The 17114-nt window shown below is 40.6% G+C and overlaps 1 protein-coding gene and 1 long non-coding RNA gene across 6 annotated transcripts in view; one reads left to right on the forward strand and one right to left on the reverse strand.

Annotated features, from left to right (window-relative positions):
* The window catches only part of EFEMP1 (EGF-like fibulin extracellular matrix protein 1), a 61189-nt gene that overhangs the window by 20703 nt on the left and 23372 nt on the right, over positions 1-17114 (reverse strand). The gene's annotated exons all lie outside the window — the stretch shown is intronic.
* Positions 1333-14474, forward strand: LOC112540624 (uncharacterized). The gene is made up of 3 exons (XR_003084702.2): positions 1333-1477; positions 6977-7036; positions 11490-14474. It is a non-coding gene; the product is annotated as an uncharacterized LOC112540624 (long non-coding RNA).

Consider the following 17114-nt stretch of genomic DNA (forward strand, 5'->3'; position numbering starts at 1 on the left):
CAGACAATGCCATGAGCTCAGACAGGTCCACAACGGATCCAAAGTGACCCAAAGCTGCCGCATGAAAGGGTCCTTTGATAGCCCTCTATTTCCATTATTTTAGGCTGCCTGGACCTGAGCAAGATAAATTTCCACTTCCAGCTATATAGTTGGATAGAATTAGGAAACAGACCACTTTCTGGAAATACCCAAGGGGCTACAGAGAAATAGTCCCCAGATGGTTTCTCATCCTTGTCTGATATATCAGTTTTTCATTTACAGAGTGCTTTTTATTAATACTTCATGAAGTAGGTGACAACTTTCATTTCAGTGTAAAACTCTTTTTCTCAATCATTGATTACAGTATTACATGTTTATCTAACATTCAGTAGGGAGACAATCCTCATTAGGGCAGTGTAAATCCTACAAAGAGGTGCTTTGCAATGCACATCAGCTCATACAAATCACCACTCCTGAAATCATTAAAACAGCTAGGACTTTTTCCAGGTTCCTGGATGCTCTATAAGGTGCTCCTGACTGTCTCAGCATGTGTCTCTGCATAGCCACTTTCCTTCATTCCCCACCCCCATCCCTAATCCTCCTCTCTCCCTATGCTGTTCTCTTTGTTCTTGTCTTTCCTTTCCACTGTACAAAATCTCATCTAATCTTCCCTTCCTAACTCCTATTTCTCTCAGCACGTGTCTCCCTTTTATTCTTCCTTCTTTATAGCCCTACATTTTCTAGTTCTTTCCTTATATCTTTGCACTTTGCAAGATTCTGGATACCTTTATAAAATGTTAACAGCTCAGCTAACAAAAGCCAGAGATATTTGACTGCCTGTCCCCCTGTAACTTTAGGGCCATTTAGCCAGTGCTACTACAGGTTTCATCACCCTCCAGAGCTACCACGACAAAATCCCATAATGCAGTGCAAGATGAATGCTTTATTGCAATACTCTAAGACCTAAGCATAGATGCGCGTGCCATCCAAACTTTAGCAAGCTTTTCTTATAATCATGAAAAGCAGGTTTTGAAAGTGCTCTTGAAATTGCTTTGCTGTGTGTTAAGACTTATGAGATAGCCAAAAGGAATATAAAAAGTATGTGTGTGGGGGGAGGGGGGAGGCTATGGCCCCTCCCCCTGCTGAATACAGATCAATTTGCATTTCATTGTGCTCATTCCCGTTAGGTTCATTAATTGCCAGTGATTTCTCTGCATTTGCCAAAAAATGTACCCGGTGCTCCTTTGAGAAGTGATTTATACTGTTTTGTCCCTTCTGATGCTGACTTTGGCAGAATGCTTGTTGTTCTGTACTGAAATGCTGGGTGAGCTGCTTTGAGGTCTCAAACGACCCTCCCTTGAAGCAAACTGTTCTTTTAAGACATCCGCTGCAGCTTCCCCTCGCTGCCTGTGACCACTGGATTCTCACTGAAACCTGAAAACAAACTGATGGAATTGTACACCCGAGCCTCGCAGACTTCACTGGAATCGGCATCCAGGTCAGCGTGCTCAGGATCTCTCTTTCCCCGGATCCCTCCGTCCTCCACTTGCATGCCTGGCTTGGTTCCCTCTGACCGTGACTCATTCCTCCCCAAACCCCTGACTCATTCAGCTCATTTGTTTCCTTATGTAACATTCTAATCTCTGCCCTTTGCTTCCTACAACCAGATAATCACAGCCATGCTTGGCATTTCAGTGTGGTTCCCACCAGCCGTTTACACTCCAGTGCAATTACTCCTTTAGAACAGCCCTTTTATGTAACAAGCCACAGGCTGTCTTGATGTCCTTTTAAACCTTTGTCAGTCTGAGGTCCCTGGTCACAGAGCATTGTGTCCTAGCCATCCAAGCATGTGCTAGTAACTTATTACTCTTGGTTGCTGATTGCAGGGTTGGAAAAATCCAAGCCCTTGTTGCCCAGTACCTAATGCTTTAGCAACGGTACCCAAAGCATGCTTCACAGAATCACAGGTCACCAACCTGAACCATGGCACAATCATGCCCTGACCACATGGATTTCCATCTTGTCCCCATGATTTCCCTTACTTCATCCCCATCCCATAAGTGAGGCTGGCTTGGGTCATAATTCGTTCTAACAGTAGAAAAAGAGTACTTCCACTATCCTATCACAGCTTCAAGCTGTATAAAACCTGTCAGGCTTTGTCACCCATTAAGTTGGATCTAAGGTCAACTGAACTACCCTGGGCGTGATTTGAGATGTATTTTGGGTGTTCAGGCTGCTAGCCAGACTCTGCTGCAGCCATTTCTCTCCCAGCATTTGCCCCCTCCATTATCACTTTGTTTCCTGAGTTCCCTTCATACCCAGCACCTCTCCAACCACTTCTGACATCAACGTCTCTCCAGGCAAGAGAGAGAAAACTGGGGAAGAGGGGGCATGCTTATGCTAATCCATTTTAATGGTATTCAGAAATGTATCTTTACCTTAAATGCAGCAGCCCTTTTTCTCTCACTGCAGTATCCAAAACAGTGTTTCTCAATCTTGGCAACTTTAAGATATGTGAACTTCAACTCCCAGCATTCCCCAGCCAGCAAGCTGCTAAGCTTGAGAAACACTGGTCCAGAAGATAATAAGGGATGCTGAACTGGCCAGGTTTTTTGTTTGTTTGTTTGCTTGCTTATTTATCAGTTTCCCTCTGAATGTCAGTATCAGCTCACTTCCCTCCACTCTGGCATTGAAATAAGACCTGGTTGCCCAGCAGCTAGTCAGTTTCTGCAATCCAGCTCTACAGAATCTTGCTAATTGCACAATCGATGCAGGATCTGCCCTCCTCTCTGGATCTAATTCTGACCCTGTGTTTTCTCACATGTTTCTTTAGTTCACAGTATTTTAAATTGGGAGATGCTCAAATGGGGATCAGTCAAACTTTCATAGCGAGGATAGGAAGAGTCCTGATGTGAGATCCATCCATTCCTGCTGCATATCCTGGTTTGTGGATTGTTTCCCCATTGGCTGGGGACCTGCTGAAAAAGGATGGCAGCAAAGGCAGAAGAGAAAACCAACCAACTTGCTTTTAATGGCAAGCATACTCACAAGTCCGGACAACACCATTTGCAGTTACTTGACAGGAAGAGGCATAACAGAGAAAGGATAAAGACTGGGGATACCAAATGTTACGCTGGCACTGTTTTGCATGGGTACACAGGGCTTTAACTCAATAGGTGGGAAAGCATCAAATAGTTGGAAGGGGCCATTTAGACTTTCAAGTCCAATCTTCTCCTCAGTGCAAGCATCCAAATTAAAGTCTCAGACAGATGGCTGTCTAGCCTCTGCTTGAACACACCCAGTGAAGGCCAGACAACCATCTCTCTGTGTAGTTGGATTCACCACCTGAACTGCTGCTCTAGTTAGAAGGAAAGAAGTATGTCACTTCTTCGTTGCAGTTGGTGCCAAAAGTCAGCAAAGCAACAGCCCCACCCACATCTGAGAACTACAGAACCTCAGAAATTCATATTCCACACCAGTGCAGGTCTACACTTGACAATGTGTAGTACAATGGGAAAAGACAAACCCCAGACATTTCTCATTTTGGGACTACAGTAAGTCTTTGCTTTATTTATATGCAAACTACATGTCCTACTTTTCCACTAACGTTGCTCTACTGTTCGTTGGTTATGTCTTAACAGTACAATCTTCTGCCTTCTTATAAAAAAGTAACACCCCTTGTTGCCACTGAAGTTTATTTCTTAGAAAGCTTATTTAGAATTATAGCCCAAAAGGTGCCCAGTGCATTTCTACTGTTTAAAAGCAGACAGGCTATTGAGATGTACCAGTATAGCACTGGAAACAAATATTTCTGCAGATGAAGAAAAAGTGGATGTCTTGCCACCTGAAATGCAAGTGACAAACCTGCTACATACACTGTGCTGTTGTTATTTGCTCAATCACAATTTACTGAATAATCTACAACTGCCTGAGTCTGTGGAGCATATCAAGCCATAAACCATGGTACACAAACCAAAATTACTGGGTTTCTGCAAAATATTAGCCAAAACAAAGAAACCACTTTATGGCTTAGGGCTATGTGAGAGCTGAGCTGTGGCTTCCTGTATCTTTCCTGTGGAAAAAAGAAGACACCTGAAGGTAGCTGGTGCAGGGCGTGCCTAAAGAAAATATCCCATTATCAACCAGACAATAACCACCTAAATCAGCTCATCTGCTTGATTTCTAACAAAAGCATGATGGGAACCTTGAAATATATTTCAGTCTTTTTAAATGGCAAAGAATCTTGTGGAATGGTAAAATGCATCTATTTTGACTAAGTGTGATGTAGGTATTAGAACTGTAACTCAAAGCATCTCCTCCCATTTTCTATTCTGGAGGGAGGGGAAAGAGATTTGGGAGGTGTGGGTAGACAGTTGGGGTTAAGAGAAACTTGGAGTCCTAGTGCTAGGAAAACTTCCATCTGTTAAAGTGACAGGTTTATAAATATGCATTCAAAGCCAAGAAAGGCAAGGGTTAGCAATCTCTAGATATGTTGTAAAATATAAGTTACTAGAAGGCATCTTGATGTGAAAGCTTGAATACTCTACTGAACTTAACCTGAATTGTAATATTAAAGAAACCCATTTATAATCCATTTTAAGTTATTAAAAAAATTAATTCAATTTCTTATTTAAAGGTTAAAAAGTAGTTGCGCTGTGAATCTCTGCCATGTTTCACCAAGTCACGTTACCAGGGTGGGGGGATATGAAAAGTAATAGAAGACAAAAAACACAAAATTCCAAATCAGGAAAAAGTTGGGTCTGTCTAAAGTCAATACAGTAGATCCTTTAGAGATATACCTAGGTTAATGGGATTATGCTTTAATTTTGAAGGAAAAGTAAAACAAAAGGACTTCCACAACAGTGAGAGTACATCACACAAAGCTTTTGTGGACCAGAGTTCAAAATTGCAAGCCATAATACATTTCTTAGCCTTTACCATGTCACACAAGTCTTTGCTTTGCTTTGGGTTCCCTCCCTCCCTTCCCTGTCGTATGCTTCTTATATCTTCTCTTCATCCTTTTTTACACTTTGGAGCAACTTTAGTAACTTTGCAAATCCCTCTGGTTCCCTCCTCTACATTAACAAATTATCTGAAATCTCTGTCAAAAGTGTTTTTTTAAACCATTTCCCTTGCTACTTCCTTCCATGTTTGGAATGTTGTACATTTGGGCTTACTGCCCAGACAATCTTTAATTTCTTATTCTGGGGACTCTGAAGAATCAGAAAATGCAGTCTATCTTCAGAATTCCACAGAAGAAGAGCCTGGTGGATCAGCAATAAGAATAGTGCCTTTTGCAATGTCTCAATACTCAGATCGGGGGAGTTACTATTCTAATTTCTTACAAAGCCTTATATGGAGACATTGTGTTGAGTGGGGTAGGGGAACCTTGAAGAGATGTCAGCATGTGACTCTGGCAGCTGCCTAACAATATCATGGCCTTGTGAGAATTTTGCTTTCCAGTGCCAGGTTTTTGGTTTCTCCCTATCATTTCATATCCTGCTTTCTTTTACATCCTCCCATCTAGCTTATCTTATTTCACAAAGTTATCACAATCATGTTAGCACCTCTTTATGTGTTACCATTTCAGCTGCCTAGAGTTGTGACTGTGACTGAGTATGAGTAAATAAATAAATGATAAACAAAACAAAATACCATGAGTGATAGGATCTGGTATTTACATTGAAAACCTCATAATGCATGACTCTGATACCCAAGGGAAGTAATCTAGAAAACTAAAGGCACAGAGTAGGTTGAATGCAACATGTCAGTAGTAGGCAGTACAAGGCAGTACAAAGCCTTGTCAGGTTGAGTTCACACATCACACAAAGCTATGGATTGTTTTAATAATGATAATGGTATAAGTCATGATTAGCTAGTTTCACCGATTATACTAAACTATACTTTATAAACCATAATGCCTAATTTCTCACATGCTTACAATCAACAGTAAGGTTCAAAACAATGTGTGAATCCAGTCTTTATGAGTTTAGCTTTGTAGTCTTTCTGGGTAATTATACAACACTTTGCAATTATTCTTGCTTTCAATGCTTTCTTTTTCTGACTGAGAGAATGACAACTGTCATTTGTCTTGTTCTATATTAAAAGTAAAGCTAGAGTTATCTCAAAGTTATGGATATACTTATCCAAAAGTAAGCTCTCTCAATCCCAAAGATATCAACAGGGTGATGAAGCAAATACTGAAGTATTTTTATTATAGTCAATGGGACCCAGCTATTTAAAGTTTGTTGGGCATCTCTTTCTACATGATATTGTGAATTCTGGGAGTTGTAATCCCAACACAGTTGGAGGATCACATATTGGGGAAGACTGCTGCCATCATTTCAAAAGATAAAACATTGCAAAGTATAAAGCGTGACTTGCATTTAGTAAAAGAAATGGATGTGATAAATTTACCAAAAATGCTCTAGACAGTACTTTAACATTAGTTATCAAGATAGTAAATGGATTTTAACAGATTGTACAAACTGTGGAGACCTTTCATAAATTGCTTCTTTAAAAATGTTCCTGTTCCAGATCAAGCAAACATGAAACTAATGCAATGCATGTACAGCAATAACCCACCCACGATGACCAATGAATTTTGGAGGATATTCAAAAAAACAATTACAGATAAAAAGTGTTTTTCCTTCTGCGGCACATTATCTTCAAAATTATTATGGAACGGTTCCATGTATTCTATTCATTACTATTTTCTGCAGTTTCAAAAAATATTTTTTGAAACAAAGAAGAAGGACAGACATATTGAATAAAATAACTAAATTAACCTTCTGGTTCATCACCCCAACGCTTGTAGAGAGAAATCAAAGGATGGGGGAAACATAAATCAAGTAATTGTGTAGTATTTGATATGAAGCTATTTTTCCTGAAAAGGAACCAAAAATCTGATTATGTCTAGAGTTATCTGCATTTCTCTTAATGCTGATTTTTTTTATCTTTCCAGTTTGCAAACTGTTTTTGTTTACTTCTCTTCTAGGAAATCTAGGAAGCAAGGCTTGCACAAATTGTGACTAACTTAAACTGTGGATCCTATCAGGTACTTGACAATCACCTTGAAGGGTGGCAAGATTAAATGTCTGCCAAGGCCCCAAGAGCACTCTCTACTACCATTTCCAGTTTGCACTGAGTACCCAAGAAAATCAAATGTTCCTCTTCAAGGGTAGAAGGATCACTGCAGGTCTTCACTATCTGAAGGTTTTCAAAACACTGAAAACTGTCCCCTATCATTCCAGCCAGAGAACAGCAACAACAAAGTATCCTCCAAGTAGGCCAGCAAACACGCCTATAGTTGGTTTGGTAGGTCACAAATCTACATATTCACATATATTTCTTTTCCTGATATAATTTGTAAATCCAGGAAAGTTCTCTGTGAACCCAGTTCTCCATAAACCATTCATGCAGTAGAAGGAGATGGAAAATCTAGAGACAGTAAATTTACAGCCAGGGCCGATAATAGGTGCTGAGAATCCAACAGTCCAGAGAATTTGCCCTCAGAAATCCTTGTTTTCCTATCTCATGAAATAAAATTCTTAGAATTCCTCAAGAAGAGGTAATAAAGCTGAGCTTGTTTAAACCTGTAGCATGGATATGCCCAAAGCAGTAATGTTAAGAGCCATGATTCAGAGGCTGTCTGCATTAGTGACTAGTGATTCATGGTAGGGGAAAGGGGAGAATTTACTACTGAGAGATGTAGCTGAGATTAAAACTTGTCACTGTGTAAGCTGTGTTATGTAGGAAGTTACCTTTCTTTTAGCCCTTACTCTGTCCCTCTAGCCCAGTGTTTCTCAACCTTGGCAGCTTGGAGATGTGTGGACTTCAACTCCCAGAATTCCCCAGCCAGCAAGGCTGGCTGGGGAATTCTGGGAGTTGAAGTCCACACATTTTCAAGTTGCCAAGGTTGAGAAACACTGCTCTAGCCCCCATTCCCAAATCTGGCAGCAACTTTCCAGGGACCTAGACCTTTCTTTCTTATTGCCAACCAAAAGGCCCTTTTCATCTGGAGCTCCCCGGATTGAGCCTGCAAGCATTTCAGTTGCACAGCACCGCACTCACCAATAGTCTGTCCAGCCACTCAACTGAATTATATCCTCAAACCCCCCAACTTTCCCTCTAAAGAAATCCACTGGCCCTTCTGGGGCTTGTGGTTTACAGGCTACAAATGCAGTCCAAGTTCAAGCTGAGTTCAGTGACAGCTATCAAAAAAGGAAGACTTATCTGAACCAGGATATTGTTTTCCAGCTGCAATCATGCTATCTCTTGGCAGCAGGTTCCTTTCTCTACAACTCCCTGAGTAAATAAGTAGATTCCTGATGCCGTTCCAGCTTTAAAATATGCCTTTGAAGGGCTCAGCCAGGAGCAAGCCACAGTGATTTTCCCCCATCAAACTTGTCCATGTGATCCTCTAGCACACTTCTAGCACAGAGGTAGGTATGTCCTCGGTTAGATAAGGAATGTAGCTGAAGTTTACTCATGTCATGAGCTGACAATCTGAACAGTGTGCAAAAATAGGGAGCATTCAGAACTTGTCAGGATATTAACTAGGTAGATTAGCACAAGATGGATTAAAGGAATTTAGAGCTAGCATGAACTCCCTTCCCTGATATTATGCCTCCATAATGGCCTTCTCCTGTTTTCCTTTATTTAACTAAATTAAGCCCATGTTTATTGCAGGTTTGTTTCCCTCCTAAAAAGGACAAGAAATATGCCACTGATTTTTGGCAGCAGTGGTCTGATGGGATTCTGGGGTTCACAGAAAGGAGATAGGGGCCACTGCACTACATTAGCACATTAATTCTTAAAACAACTCTGTAAAATAGTTATGCTTTACCCCTCTCCTACTGCAGACTGCTCAGGTTGGAACTGAGAGCTACCTGCCTATAGCACTGATCTTTTACAGATTCATTCCCCAGACTGATGTTTTACTTCAATCATTTTTCGGGGGGTGGGGGGAACTTTTTTTCTGGGACAGGCATGCTTGGAAGTGAGCAATGGCCTTTATTTAAAGGATAAATGCTTACATAAACATAAAACGTTGAAAAGAAGAAGAGCAATTTGCTAACTTTAATTCAAATTAGTAAGATTAGAAGGCAAGAGAGACTGGCAAAGACTCCTTAATGGGAAATAACACCATTCCCCAATGCACCACTGGTCATGCTGGTTGGGATTATTCACTTAAGTTCAAAGGATTTGGAAGCTACTTATTAATCTTTGCACCATCTCTAAAGCAGGGTTTCTCAACTTTGGCAACTTTAAGCTGTGTGGACTTCAAGTCCCAGAATTCCCCAGCCAGCACTGGGGAATGCATTGGCTGGGGAATTCTGGGAATTGAAGTCCACACAGCTTAAAGTTGCCAAGGTTGAGAAATGCTGCTCTAAAGTAAGACTATGATATTACTCACATTCTGACTTGGAAAATGTATAGATAAATATCAAAAAGAGTTTAATCCTCAGGGTTTTTAAGGATTTTTTTTTTTTAAAGAAGTGACTTCGGTAGAAAGTTGTGAATGGTCAGGTTAGAGCTTTTCTCTGTTTTCTGTAATACTTGAACTCCAAGTGATCCAGTGAAAACGAATTGGCAGTAATTTAGACCCGGGGCAAATAAGTACTTCTTCAGGCAATATGCAATTAAATGTTATGTTTCTCTCCCAAAAGGTGTAGAACTTACCACTGATTTCATCTAGATGTTTACTTAGAAGACAGTTCTACTAAATTAAATATTTACCACAAATACTTCAGTGACATTTCTTGAAAGTAAAGACATGCATAGGATTTGGCTGTAACCCTATGAACATTTACTTAAGAGGTAGCTCCATTGAATTTAACAGAACTGTCTTTCAAGTAAAGTTTTAGGGGGGCTTATTCTTGAGTAAAATAAGCACAGCACTGCAGCCTCATAAAAATTCCCAGAAGATGGACCTATCAGTGAGTCTTACAGTTAGAATACTTAAATAAATAAAATCATCTCAACATTGACTTTGTATCTGATACCACTTCTGCTAAGTGAACCTACCAAGAAGCTTTGGTTCAAATAACACAACATACACAAACCCAGAGACAAACATACACTTTAGATGTTAGATGTAATTTTATTAACTGGGTGCAATGGTAGAATAACCTGGTTGCCAACAAAAACAAAGAGAAATTTGCCACCATTGTGCCACACAGTTCCAATATCTTATGACAGGGCAGCTGAGATCAGCAGAAAAATAGAGCCACTATAAGTTAATCAATCGTAGAAGAGTCTTTCAAGAATTATTTAACAAAAATAGGTTCATGCCATAATCAAATAGTTGTGGTTCAATATTTTTGCAGCAAAATAATTAATATGGATGCCTGTGGAACTGCTGCTGCTGTTTGTTGTTATTATCATCTACATCTAAGTGGGCATGTGAGGAATAGCTCAGCAAGAGACCTGAATGCATACATTGTATACAGACTGTCCCAGGTTGATTTTCCAATATCTACGTTTACCAAATCTTAAATACTCAGGTAGGGGAAGAAACTGTCTAACACTTGAAGAGTTTCTACCTAAGCATCTTTGGACTGCCTGATTTAGTATACAGGAGATTCACACTGTCAGGACTAATTTTATAACCATGTAATATCCACAGAGTCAGATATATTTTCCCCACAACAGGCATCTTTACCTAAAGAAACCCCTTTATTCTTCAGCATCTTCAATTTTCTCCAGCTTCAAACTCCTATTCATGTTAACTGATTCGGACTGGCGGGTCAGACTTCTATTTGGAGGTTATCAGCATCTGTGCTTGGAGGACTCACACTCTCTGTGTGCTGCACAATGCAGTTCATAAGAGATCTCTCACCTCCATTGCTCAATGCCCCAAAGGCAAGACTGGGACCTCTATTCTTTAGTGTGCTTCTATTAGTTTTGAAAGAGGGCTAGTTGGGGTAATGGTTAAGGCAACAGCTAGAAACCAGGAGACAGTGAATTCTGGTCTTGCCTCAGGCACGAAGCCAGCTGGGTGACCTTGGGCCAGTCCCTCTCTCTCTCAGCCCTAGGAAGAAGGCAAGGGCAAACTCCTTCTGAAAATCTTACCAAGAAAACTGAAGGGACCAGTCCAAGCAGTCACCAGGGATCAACACTGACTCAAAGGGACCAATATATATATATATATATATATTGAAAGCCAGATACTTAAAAACTTGCTTCTCCCAATACCATGCAATTTATGGACTACAATTAGCTCGGGAGTCCCAGTAGATTTACAGAATGGTGGCCAAAAGTACACCCTTCTTCATTATAGTGTCCCAGTTATGGAAATTTCTTCCAAGAGACCTTTAGGTGATCTCTATATTAGCTTCTTCCATAAAACAACTGAAGGTGTATGTGAAGACATATCTCACAGCCACCACTAGATTGCCTTTAAGTTTGCCTGTTGTTTTCCTTGGTTTTTTTTTTTAAACAAACTGTTTTTAATTATTTTATTCATTGTTTTTAAACATTGCTTGTTTTATTTGGTTATTTTACAGTGGTTCCTCTTTGTTTGGTTTGATGTGACCAGAAATGGAAATGGAAGATATTAAGCTGCCAGAATTATCTTATTTCAGATAAAGCTGAAGTAAAGATGACCCCTCCCAGGAATACCACCCTGCCACAATGAGGCAGCACAGCAGTATTGAGCAGAACATCTCAGACTAGGCATCCAAATTTATGCTTGTTGTAATTCATGCGTAGAAAATCTAAAAACAGGGTATCTCATCTAGTTTAACCTTTATATATGTTTTCAAAAAACTTCACATACATTATCTGAAAATCTATTTTAGAATTCAAAGATCTAAGACAGACCTTTTAGACTTCAAAGGTCACCAGGTTGTGCAAGTTTTATCACAATAATTCACATACTATGTCTGGATGGCTGCATTCAGCCTGATTGTTCAGATTCATTCATTTATATTTATTTTAAAAGATTTATATAGCTGCCCATGTTGTAGTAATAATCCTGGGCTATGCACAAAACAGTAAAAACAACAGAAACCTCCAACCAAAAAGAAAGTAAGTAAAAACTCTATGGTTTGTTACCCTGTCATTTCTGATATGAGTGCCGTATCTCATATAAGCTCTCTCAAGGTGCAAAACCAACCAACCAACCAACCAAAGAAGCAAAAACCTATGACCCAAATACAATACTCAGGGGCAGCTCAACACAGCCTGATCATGGTCAGTGAAAAACTGAATGGAGTATCATGGAATGACTACACCCTAATTTAATTATGGTATCCTTTCAGCACTCTCTAATTCACTACTTCATTAGAAAGTTTTTGTTATGAGGAGAAAAGCCTTTCAATTGCTCAAAGATATTGTATTATTGTATTACTGTAACTTATAAAAATAAGTGACTAACTCAAGTTGTTTTCCATGGCGTCTTTTTTTGAGTTTCGGTATTATGCATGATACTATCTAATTATACATAACAAAAATTGGAAATCACCCCAGTATACTTGCAACAAGAGAACCCACTTTTACTATAACTTGAGATCAACAACATGACAGCAAATAAAACACAAAAATGTTAATTGGTATAGAGGCTATTTTATAATCACCACATGCAGACCAAGCTGCCCAATCACTCTATAATTTGCAAATCCTTTTTGTATTTTTAGTTCATTCAAAGCCTACACTGAATAAGGTAAAGTATAACTCTTCAGGATATAGAAGGCTTCCTTAATATACCTTTCCCAAATATCTACACAATAATTTTTTTTTAATCCATTCTAATTACTAGAACATACATCTGTTGCGAACAAGTCTTTGAAAGGGAAATGTGGAATAATAGAATCCTTTTAGGACTTTACCATTTGAAGTTTGAACTCTCAGTAACAGATTACATACTGTCTGCAGCCTGCCATCAAAAAAGATTTCCAACCATTGGTTAAACAACTGTAATTTTATGAGTTGATTCCATATTTCCATATTCCAATTCATATTTATTCTCTCACTGTTTTGTAAATGATTCCAGTGTTTCCTATGTTACTAGTATTTTCCATCCAAGTCTGATCTTTGGTAACTTAAAAAAGTCATATATGTTTATAGCAGTAATTTTGTTACATAAACAATTAGTGAAGCTTTCAAGGACTTCTGTAACTTTAATTAAAGGCTTCCTACTACAGTGGTACCTCGGGATACGAACGCCTCTACTAACGAACTTTTTGGGTTACGACCAGCTCCGGCCGCAAAAATTTACCTCGATGTGCGAACTCCGCCTCGGGATACGGCCATTTTTCCACCCCTGACACGTGGTCCGCGGCCATTTTTCCACCCCTGACATGTGGTCCGCGGCCATTTTTCCGCCGCACCGTGCCCAGCCGTTTTCGTGCTGTGCCGCGCCCGGCCGTTTTCTCACCACACTGCGCCGCGCCCAGCCGTTTTCGCGCCGTGCCCAGTCGTTTTCACGCCGCGCCTGGCCATTTTCGCGCCGCACCCGGCCGTTTTCCCGCCCTGACGTGTGGTCTGCGGACGCCAGAACAGATTAACGGTAATTACATTGAACCTTATGGGAAAATTTGCTTTGGGGTGCGACCAAATTCGGAGGGCGGAACAGATTAACTGGATTTACATTGAACCCTATGGGGAAATTTCCTTCGGGTTACGACCAACTCGGGATACGCCCAGAGTCACGGAACGGATTAAGTTCGTATCCCAAGGTACCACTGTATTTTGCTTCTTGTATGTGAATGGATTATTAATGACAGCCTATTATTTATTTCTTGAAGATGCATACATACATGTGCATCATGCTATTAACTCAGGAGAAGCAACTTTGATCCTGATTCATTCTTTCTATACACTGTTCACTCCCTTTTGTATTCAACCTACATTCATTCAGTACCCATTCATTCCTGACTGTTTCTTCTTCTTTTACCACATGAACTTAAGTACTCCATTCTAACTTATATTTCTCTTGACATATCCAACTCTCACTTACATATAAGTCACTTACAGCTATGTTTGCTTCTTTCAATAAACATTCATTCCTCATAATAGGCTTATTTATTACCTTTCTACCAGCATTTGCCCACCTTAAATTCCCCCATCTTTACCAAACAATCTAAAAGTGTACATAAAGATGGGTGGGGAGAAATTTAATAAATAAATAAAAATAAATAAATAAATTCATCTACTTGCTCTGTTTTTTGCCTTTATGTGTAACTTAGAATGTACTTCATTCTAATGCACAGTCACTCTATCTTTTGTGCAATTTTTGTGCAGTTAGTCCTTGACCTACGACCATTCATTCAGGACCCATTCAAAGTTATGACGGCACCGAACAAATCGTGGTTACAGTCGGTCCTTGGAGTTCTGCCCATCCCAGCACCACTGCATTCATGTGATCGTGATCTGGGCTCTTGGCAACCAGTTCACACTTACAAACCCGCAATCACGTGATCACTATTTGCAACCTTCCCTGCTAGCTTCCCCAGAAAGTCAACGGGGAAGCCAGCAGGGAAGCTTGCAAGTCGCTGGAGTAAGTCTCCCCCACCCATGCATCCTCCCCCAGCCCCTCTATGCTTGCACCACACTGGCCATTTGCACAACCCCATGTACCCTCCCTGTGGCTCCCTTGCACCTTTGTGTACCCCCTCCAACCCCAGTACCCCCTCCCCAACTTGCACTCTCTCTTGCACCCTTGTGCACCCTCCCTGACCTGTATGGCACCTCTTGCGCACCCACTTGCACCCTCCCCAACCAGCACACTTCTTGAGCACCCCCTTGCACCCTTGTGCATCCTCCCCAACCCGTGCCTCTCATGCACCCCCTCACCCCCTGACCTGTGCCTCTTGCACACCCCTTGCACCCTCACACCCTCCCAACTTGCACTTCTCACGCACCCCATGCACCATCCAACCCACGCCTCTTGTGCACTCCTTTGCACACTCGTGCACCCTTCCCGACCCTCCTCTGCACCCCCGTGCTTCCTCCCCCACCTGGCTGCAGCCACTTACCTACCTGCTGGCATGTGACTTGCAACTTCCTGCCAGCTTCCCCACTGACTTTGCTTGTCAGCGTGTCAATCCTAACAACTGTGGGATTCAGTTGCCAATGGCAACCAGGACTGCATCTCATTGAAATCGAAATTCTGGGCCCAACTGCCATCATAAATCGAGGACTATGTGTACTTGCATTTTTCCTCATACACAGCCCTTTTCATTTCATCATTCTACCAAGTACCCTTCCTTATTTTCCAATCAGCATAACTCCACACATTTTTTTAAAATACATTTTATACTTCTCCGTCCCAAATGGGATGGTTGGTGGCTGTGAAGGGATACCTAACCAATCATGGAAATGCAGAGGAGGCAGTAAGAACAAGCAATTCTTGTTTCGCAAGACTGCCAACTTTACACAGCTTGACAGTGGTTTACAATATAAACCAAGACCATTTTTCCCTACTTCATATCCATACAGAATGTTGCACATTTTTTCCCTGAATTCATATCTGATTCTTCTGTTATCACCATTTGCTAGAACATAGCATGCAACTATTACGAATCTTTGGATTCCTAATTTCATATGTACCAACAGCAACTTAGATGATACCAATTTGTATTTTTGTGATATATACTTTAGCCCTTTCATTCATAATTAAACTTACATCTTTACTTTTCTGCATATTTCATCAAGTCTACTCCACCAAATCAGAATATCAAATCAAATCAAATCAATATCTTATTACATCCTTTCCATTTTAGTTTCACAAACATATCTTTCTTTCATTCATTCATTCTTTTATGTTATTTATTATTTACTCTTACATTTCAAATCACAATCTTCCCTATGTCATGGTTATTACCAGATATTGACCTCCATGTCCATCACAGCTTTGGTTAATAAGGCTTTTATGTAACACTTTTTTTTAGTAAGACAGAAGATCTGTAGACTTGGTTACCAATCTCAGCTGTAACCATATTACATGCAGCATTCCCTGCTAATAGTAAGGACAGTACCAGCCAGTCTGGGTACATTTTGACTCCATGGCTTGGGGCCAGGTTACTTACAGGACCATCTCTCCCCAGTTGTGTCTACCCATCCTGTTAGATATGGCAGGAGAGGCATGCTCCAGGGCCTGACTGCACGAGAGTGTCAACTGTCAGGACCCAGGAGGAGAGCCTTTTCTGCCCATAGTGCCCCCCCGGAACATCATCCCCCAGATATTAGACTTGCCCCAACCCTGCTGGTCTTTTGCAAGGCACTAATAACCTGGCTTTGCCATCAAGCCAGGGGCCTGATAGCGCAGGTCAGACCATTTCATGGCTAGTTTGAGTGTTTATGAGTGTTCTTGGCTGCTATTTTTATGTCATTTTAATTCTGGTTCTTTTTATTGTTTTTATTCTGTTTTAATTGTGAGGTGTCCAGAGTCATGTATATAAGATGGGTGGCCTATAAATTTACTGAATAAATAATTTAAAAAATCACAAGCACAGCAAAGGTCTCATTTCCTAAGAGTGGCCCACCCCATCTCTCCCCATCTCTTCCCATACTTGTTGCCACCTCAATGCTGCCACCCACCCTCTCTGCCAGATATGGTTGGTATTGCAGCAGGTTTATCTGTACAGCTTGAAATATAAACATCAGCACTTTGAACAGAATTGGTTAAAAAAACAGGCAGTCAATCCAAGTCCTGAACAGATGTAATATATCACCTGAAGCAACCAGTCAGAAGTCTTGCAGCTGGATTCTGGACTAACTGAAGCTCTTAACAAGTTTCAGGAGCAGCCCACATGTAAAGCATCATATAACCTCTCACTTGAGGTTACTTAAGTGTGGGTCACTATAGTGTGGACTTGTAGCTGACAAAGCAAATAATGCTGGTCAGTGAAGGTTCATGTTCACATTGCAAAGCAATTAAGCAAAACATCAATTAATATGATGATGTCACAAATTTCAACTGCTTTAGCAATTATTCCTTCTATTCTGCTGGTGTTTGATTAGGGACTGGTCTCCTGATTCCTGCCAATTTAAAATCCACAGGATGCTTTTCTGGTGGGAGAAAACATGACTGCTCAGTTAATTGAAAATCAATAGAAGCTTATAGTATAGGTAGGGCCTAAATCTCACAGGCTTTGGAAGGGAAAGAATGAAGCTTTGTTTTTGTAATC

This window comes from Python bivittatus, unplaced genomic scaffold (genome assembly GCF_059951505.1).
Source record: "Python bivittatus isolate LINGU-HERP-01145 unplaced genomic scaffold, Pbiv_v1 ctg000020_np1212, whole genome shotgun sequence".
In the NCBI taxonomy this organism is placed as follows: Eukaryota; Metazoa; Chordata; class Lepidosauria; order Squamata; family Pythonidae; genus Python; species Python bivittatus.